Genomic DNA, 9,210 nt, shown 5'->3' with positions numbered 1-9,210 from the left:
TCTGCTCTACCTTTCAACCAAATCTACCTTGTTCCTCCTCCACCGAAGCTAGCACCATCATTTGTGTGGTCGCTGTCAATATTGTGCTTATCCGTTCGCCTCAGCTGTGATTTTATTCACGAGTTGCTGCTGTTCATCTTCCTCTGTTGCTGATTTAAGCATGACAAATCTCTCTTTCTCTTAGCTTCCTATTCGCGTGCATATAAATGATCTGGGTGAGCTAAGATCTCTTCCTTTTGGGTTCGTTTTTTGATTACTGGTGAGCTAATTTTTTTCTCATTCATGGCGGCAGTTCTTCTTTGCTGTTCAGGGTCATTTTCCTTCCTCTGTCCGTGCGTGTGAGTGGTTGAAATGGTATTAAGGTAATTATAAATCTTTGGTTGCTATTGCTGTGCGTGAGGCTGCCGTTGCTCTGTGTGTGCATAAAATTTCAGGGATTGTGGTTGCTCTATCATTGCTGTACTGTTTTAGGGAACGGACAACTCAATATTGAGTTGGAAATTGATCTCAAAGCTTAATCATGATATATATTCATGGCTAAAATTATAGAGTTCTTTGAAAGAATTTTGTTGCTGTCCGTACGTTGCAAGAAGAAGGTTTAAATTTGAGCTGAAAATTTGACTTTAAGGCTTTGTAGTGATATAGATATGGGTCATAATTTTGGAGTTAAATTAATTCTATTTGAAATGGCTGATGCAAAGAAGTTATTGAGGTGAAATTGAAAGAGAATGGCTTAGATATACAACTTGAATATTGGTGCTTAGAAGATGTTTGTTGAAAGACTTGTAAGAGGAAATTGAACTTGACTTTTGAATATTTATAGAAATTATTAATTTAGAAATTAACTTGTAGGTTTGTAAAGGAATTTGATTATGAGATTGCACGTAGTTATTGGAGCACTTGGAACTTGTTTGGTTATTGGTGAATTTGTTGAATGTTTTAAATTGAAAAGGTAGAAGCAATGCACCTAAAGTATTTGGTGTAGAGATTGGGAGAAAACTTCCATTCCAAGAAAATAGAATGGCATGGCTAAAGTTTTATGGAGAAAGTAAGAGGAACAAATGATAGTGCTTGAATTAACTTTAAATCATAAATTTGATTTTTAATTTTTGATGGTGATTAGTAAAGGGTGTGTTATAAATTAAAAAGTTATTAAAATTGTATATATTCATATTTTTTAAGGTGTGTAGAAGAACAAGACCCTAATAAGACTTAAAAGAAGAATACTTTTGAGAATCTAGAACTTCAATAGGTAAGTGAATAGCATTCCCTTTAATTTATTTTTATTGGTGTTTTTATTTTTAATAAATTTTCGTTGAGATATTTTATTCTTGTGAGTTACATTAGTTTTGAAACTTTGTGATATCGATGCGAGATGTTTAAAGGAGGATATATGCATTTATTTCCTCAGGGAATATGTTTCAAAGAGTTATGGAATTATTTGGTTTATTAAACTCTTAAAATCCTTGATTATTTAGATAATGCAAGCTTGTATATTATTTTATGAAAGACTATTTTCAACAGGTCTTAAATTGAAATTTCAAGTGATGCATGCGAGTTTGATATTGGAAATGTAGATTATATTTTAGAAATAATTATTTTTCTTGCATGTTTGAAACATGATTTTTGAAAGGACTCTAAACAGAACACTGCTGCTAACGGCAGTTTCGTTAGCCCGTAGCGCGCTGTGGTTAAATATTAGCTAGTTTGTTTCGTGAGTTTTATTCTCATGATTGGTATTCGTGGGCTTCGTGCCCTCGTTTGATTCCATGGCTTGATCTGCGTTTGGTTACTTACCCTCGCAGGCTGTGTGTCCACGTTTGTTTCATAGCTTTAAATGTATTTAGTTACTTACCCTTGTGGACTGATTTGTTGGCGTTTGTTTTCATGGCATAAGCCGCATTTGGTTATTTACCCTCGTGAATTGTGTGTTCACATTTGTAACTTGTTCTATTGAGTTCTCAAAATTTTAAATGTTGATTAATATGTGTTTTTGAAATTTACCTGATTTTGACTAGTAATTTGTATCACTTTGAGTTATATGAGAGCAGATTGACTTCTTTTAGCATGATAACATAAATTGTTTTCAACTTATTCTTATTTTACAAATATGATTATGACTTACATGCTTATAAATTTTGGTGGAATTACTTTCAATTACCTGACACCATTATTAGAGATTTTAAATTTAAATTTTAAGAATTTTATCATAGGAATGCTATTCACTGGAAAAATTAGTTGGCCTTAGATTGGTTAGATGATGCTGAGTCTACCAACGACCTCAAAAAGGGCAACTAGCTATAGTAGGTGGACATTTTGATTGGCATTGTTGCTTTAATATAAATATATAATTTGTATGTCTTTTTGATTTGAAAGAAATAGTAGATGCTCCACATAGGTTGTTGATAAACCTTATTTTTGATCTGTATATTGGTTGCTAGCTAGAAGGAGCTACGCTCCTGACTTATATTGTTATCTGTAAAAAGAAATTTTTGTTATAGAATTTTTGGGAGATCCTAGTTACAGGGGAGGTTCTGCCAAAATTTCTACAAAAACGTCGACACTTTCTTATGATAATAAATTTAAAGTTATTTTAATTCTCATGTGATTCGATTGAATTTTGTTCTTTTCTTGTAAAATGGAATAAATATTCTTGGAGGCTCACAAGAATGTGAGAGTGGTTCACACCCGTGCCAGTCACCTTCTATTTTTGGGGCATGACAAATTTAGACACCCAGATATAAAAGTGTAGCTTTTTAATAAAAACCATGTTCAAAGTTATCCAAATCTCATCCTAATAGTCACAAACTCATGGAAACACTTTAGACACGTCAAATAGGACCAGGAGTATCTGATAGAGTAGTGAAATGATAGAAAAATCCCATATATTAAAATTTAACCAATCAGGTCCCATTTTCCAAAATATACCTTTGACCCCAAAATTCACAAAAAAAAAACATACAAGGATAACCAAAAACCAATGCACACCATAAACACATATAAATATACATGCTAAACATTTTCACTTGATTTAGAGCCCTGTGGGGCCCACGTACCCATTCTCCCTATTCAAGGTAGATGTTTGCTCATAACACACAATCTGCAATGCAACCACTTTATATTTGTTTGTAGAAACACACATATTTATATAAATACCGACATAAATATTTGCTTGTCGTGGAAACTTGGTTTACAATATAAATCCATCAAAGCTACACACCATAACCTAGTTTCCTAGTCATAAGTCTATAAGCAAACAAATATCATACCCAGGCATACAATCCACACATATTTACATATATATATAATCACATCCTACTTGCTCAAAAGAAAGGGGTTGTTGTTCTTTACATTCCATGAAATGCAAACCCTTAGCTTAGCTCTTTTCCTTATCTACTACTAAAACCTTTGCTTGGACCTATAATTATTAAAAAGAAACGGGTGAGACAATTGCAATCTCAATAATAGCAAATCTATATTCCTTATTACAAAGGAAGCCATAGTCAAATAAATAAATAATAAATTCAACATAACATATAATTTAGCCATTTAAAATGCTTGGATACATGACATATGCCAATATAGCCTTTCTTGACTAACAAAGTGCCCTCGAAACTTTCAACTTGCAGGTAAATCTTATACCTCGCTTGTACCTCCACAAGCATAGAATATAATCTAAGGCATAAACTAATCTACTAAATTGCCTGTGCCCGTTTGATATGAATCTTGAGAAGTCAAAACTAACTCCATCTAAGAGCCAACCTGACTTACTTAACATGTGAGGGCTACCTTAGCCTAGGCACTCATCGCCATATTTCTCTTGTTGGATTTCTTACCCCACTGAGAGGTGTCGAACATTCAATCCCCTTTTTATGAATTGAGCCCTCAAATAAATAAGGTAACACTGAGTATTAACAGTAAGCCATAGAATATCACAAGTTCACAACTCCCCTTTAGTGAACTCCCACTGAGATTATACCTCCAACCCTTTTTTTACTTTCCCTGAGTATTAACCACTCCAATGCTCTGGGGTAGTATAACATATATAATTCCCACTTAAGCGGTTCCTTAACCTATTTAAGGTGCCGAACCTAGTTACACTTCTTTAAGTGCAACTTCTTGTCTTGATGAACACAATGCATGGTAAACATCTCATTTCTATTAAGAATATCATTGTTAAACAATTAGGAAACATAAATGCACTATTATCAAAGTAATATCCATAAACATTTATAAAACACATTTAATTACATTTAACCATTTAAAACATGTAATGCATGATAGCTAGTATTATTTATTCAAAAATAGCTAAACAAAGAAATAAGAAATATAAATTTCCTTATTACCTCAACCTCTTTAGTGCTAAAAGGGTTCATCTTATACAAAAAATAAGACTTGGCTTGTTCCTTATCCTCCAGTTAAATTTCGCAAATAGTCTCTACAATATATAAGTGATCCACATCATTTATCATGGCAAATAGCATAAAAGAAGGCTATAAATCTTACCACACGACTTGGGTCAATAGACCATAATCCATCCCAATGGTCTAAATATTAAACTAACTATTCACATATACCATTTAACCACCGAAACTATTTATTAGCCACCATTAGGCCAATTTCCAAACCATACAACTTTTAATCAACCTAAAATCTTCACTTAGTGTTATCAACTTTCACAATTAACCATTATAATGAAAATTAAAGCTTAATTTAAACTTATTAGATTTAAATAGCAAAATTATAAACAAATGAATAGGTTAAAACTATTGAAGAGCAAAATCCAATATCTTAGGGTTTAATTTTTGCCTAAAACTTCTTTCATTCATCTAATTGCCCACTCAAAACAAACAAGCACTATATAGAAACTCAAAATAACCTCTATAGGAGCTAAGAAAACCAAAACTTACAAGAACAAAGCCATTTGGACTAAAATCTAGAAATTTCCTCCTTCAAAAATTGAAAAAAACCAACAGGGATGGAAGAAGATTGAAGTAGAGAGCTTACTTGCTCTTAATAAAGCTCACAATTTCCACAAAGCCTCCGAATCTGAGCCTCAACCTCCTTCTCTTCCTCCTCTATCCACCATCTCCTCTTTCTCTCACTCTCTTATCCATCCCTTCCTTTTCCTTCCTTTGTTTCTTGTTTTATTCCTTTCCCTTTTTATTTCTTTGTTTCTACATTCTTTTTTTTAAAAAAAAAAACTAAACTTAAAAAGTATTTAGGAAAATTACAAGGAAGGGCCATAAATCTTTTTGTTATAACATAAAAGACTAGGGAAACTTTAATACTTTTTTCCATAATTAAAAATAAAATATAACTAAACTTTTGCTTAGTAAGATTTGAACTCTGGACTTTTATCAAATTATTCTTAATTTTAATTTAATTATTATTTTTAAATTAATCTAGGTCTTAAAAATTTTAGGATGTTACATAGGATATAATTGGCTCAAAATATGAGTGAACTCACATCTAATAAGCCTAAAGTTCAAAAGTTTCTAATTGTAAACCATAAATGTTGTTGACATAAAATTTGACCCTAACCAATATACATATACATATATAGTGCAAACAAAAGATTTACTATTTTTGTAAAAATTTTGGCACAACCTACCCTAAAAATAGGACAACTTGAAAATTCTACGATATTATTATTACACAAAACAATACTTAGGAGCTCAATTCCTATCAACAGACCAATAACAAAGGTAATCAAATGAAGATCCTAACTATAGTCTATGTGGAACATCTAAAACAAAATTTACAAAATTCAAAATATAGTATGTGAATTCAAGTTTTACAACAAATAAAAATGTAACCAAAATAGCACTTTAACTTTAATTTGGAAGTATATCCCTCAATGATCATTTGAAGGTCGAAAGCCATCTACACTATCTGAGACCAAAATATTTTTCAATAAATAACATTCCAATTATCAATATTAAAGAATAACAATAGACATAATAAAGAAAACATGTAACTACTTTAAAAAAGTTATTTAGTATAATGTAAAAACCTTGTTTCAAAATATAAATTCCATGACATTTTGGCCATATGAATGAGACCAATATATATATATATATCCATGACTAGTCATTTTTTATTCGCATAAATAAAATATAAAATCAACATTAAAATTATGAATCATTTGACTAGAAAAAATGAAAATTGTAGTAACCTTGTCAATAAGAATCAAATAAAATTACATATATATATATATATATAATAAAAATGAGTTAAATAAAATGATGTTTTATTAGGACTTTACCAGAATAAATAACAAATGTGAATATATAGTCTACAAAAATAAGTAACCAAACGTGGGTTATGCCATGGAGACAAACGTGGAGACACAGTCCATGAGGATAACCAATCAAATGCGGCTTATGCCAAAAAAATAAACATGGATATGTGGTCTATGAGGGCAAATAACCAAACACAGCTTAAAGCTATAAAAAAATATTTATGCACAGTCCATAAGGGTAATACTAACCAAACATATTGTCACGCCCCAAAAATGAGGGTGACCGACACGAGATGTGAACCACCACACATCCCTTAAGCCCTAAATTAGGAAATTTTTTCATTAGTAAAACATAATTATGTTTATATTAGATTATAACATGCGTAATCATTTTTCTATTAATAAAAGCTTCAATATTTTTGTAGAAATTTTGGCACAATCTTTCTTATAAATAGGATCTTCTGAAAACTCTACAACACAATGTTTTTACACAACATATCATTTCAATTAGGAGCTTATCTCCTTCTAGCCAATAAACATAATATATATATATATATATATAACAAAATAAAGAGCCTAGCTCTAGACTATATGGACCACCTAGAGATAAATTTACAAAATAATATTTCATCATTCAAACTTTACATCAAAAGAAAGCCTCATCCTTTGCTCTTCCAGTTCTAGTTAGTAATCACCCCTCAATATTTAGTAGGGGGTTCAGCTTTTGCTACATTGTCTGATATCAAAATTATTTTTAGTGAATATTGTCCCAATAATAAAGTAAAAAGAATATATAAATGGATATGTCTAGATAATTATAAACAAATTAAAAAGAACCACCAAATTCAAGAATCTAAATATCTTGATAACTTCCTAAATAATGAAGTGTTCAATTTTAAATAAATAAACAATTTATCACCTAACTGTGAGAAATCAAGTAAATTAAATAATTAAATAGGAATAGAAACATTTACTAATTAAAAATAATAAAGTTTATTTTTCACAAATCCAATAAAATAAATTTATTTATGAGAACTTTATAGAACAGATAACAGATATGGATATAGAGTCCATTGGGTAATTAACCAGACACGACTGAAGTCATAAAACGGATGTGGATACACAATACCAACCAAATGTGGCTAAGGCCATGAAACAAATGCAGCTATGAGACCTATGAAAAATTGACTTGAGAACATTGCTCATGGAAAATTAAACTAGCTAGTCATTAACCATAGCGCACTATAGACTAATGGATATGCCATTAGCAACTAGTATTCTGTATGTTTTCCTCTTTAAAATATCAACATCCAAACATACATGGAAATTTCATAACCAACATTTCATAAGTTTATTTTACAGATTCCATGCATGACTTGTCAAAAAAAAAAACGATTCATTTGAACTTCTATATCTTAATTGATCCAACATGACATAATTTAACAAACCAAAATAATTTCCAATTATATTATGCAACCACTACTTGCTGCCACTACACAAATATAATGAATTCCTTTTTTTTTTTGCAAGAATTACATATAAATCCCACTCAACATATTTAATTATTTAATTACTCCCAAATTCATTGACAACTGTGCTTAGAAGCATGACGACATTGTTGTCATTCTCTTAAGCTCAGTTATGAACCTAGGAGTAATTAATTGTGTTGAGTGACACTTATATGTAATTCTTATAAAAAGTTTTTGGCTTCCATTGGTCAGTATAAGTGATACTTCATATTATGCTGGCAATCTTAGATGATTGGCAGCCTTTAATTTCTTTACAGACCAAATATATGGAGGCATGCATTTACCTTTGCCATCACATTTTTTGTTTTCGTACTTAATAGCTTATATTTTTATATGAGTTTCTAGTTTTATCATCATGCTAAATGTTATTATTATACATTTGTGTTGTGACTGACGATTTTTTTTTTATATAATCATTTTGTATGGAGGTAAATCTTTAGTTCATTTAACTTTGGATTTCTTACGAGTAGCTTTGTCTTTATTTCAGAAGTCCACTCATGAGAAAAAATAATTGTGCAATGATGTTAAAAATCTAATATTTATGAAAAAGGTTCAGCACAAATCAAAATTTTCAATTACTTCCTATAATAAGATTTACTATGCATTGAGATTTCTAGCATTATGTGATTTATCTTTATTTGTCACAATGTTAGAAATACTCTCGATCAACAGAATAGCTCCACCAAATACGTATTTTATATGTTTAATATTTATAATCTTTGAGGCTACGTGCATTAAAAATACCATAGAAATAATATAGAATCTCTATTATTCTTTATTCTCTTTTTCATTCTCATGTCACAATGAAATTCTTCTTTCACAAAATCACGAATTTTTTTTTTTGCATTTTTTTTCACTGAATTACAGGAAGTGGCGGTTAAAAATTTTATGCATTTGATGAAATGTGATATAAAGTGAAATCTGTTACCAAGTTTCAAAATTTCATTTTCTCCTTTTAACATTCACAACTGAAATGCAAATAATAATTTAGCATCACCAGAATAACATTAGAGAATCCGGATGACCGGATACACTTTTTATGCTTTGAAACTCACTTGCAATTTTTTTTTTAAACTGCTATGTATAGCCGGAGATATTTCACAAAGTAGTGGAAATTTGACTATATTTAATAAAATATTCTTTTTTCATAACCAATCATATTAGTTAGTACGTTTTGTTTTGTTGCTATATTGCAAGAATAAAATGCTGGAAAATATCTTAAAAATTAAAGAAAACATCCAAGAAATTCATAAATATCAACTTTAGAGGATTTATTTCTCATCACAAACAGCTTTGATAACTCTACTAATTAATTGCCACTCTACTAATTCATACTATATTTAACATTTTTGATAATTAAGTATTTTGATTGAAATATTTTTTTAAACTGTGGAACTTATTTATAAATAAGTCCACTCCACTGGACCTATACAAAAT

The sequence above is a fragment of the Prosopis cineraria genome, unplaced genomic scaffold, assembly GCF_029017545.1.
Source record: "Prosopis cineraria cultivar Desert tree isolate PC_DT_omini unplaced genomic scaffold, ASM2901754v1 PC6, whole genome shotgun sequence".
Classification (NCBI taxonomy): domain Eukaryota; kingdom Viridiplantae; phylum Streptophyta; class Magnoliopsida; order Fabales; family Fabaceae; genus Prosopis; species Prosopis cineraria.
The sequence above is the reverse complement of the archived record's forward strand: the minus strand, read 5'-3'. Positions refer to the sequence as shown.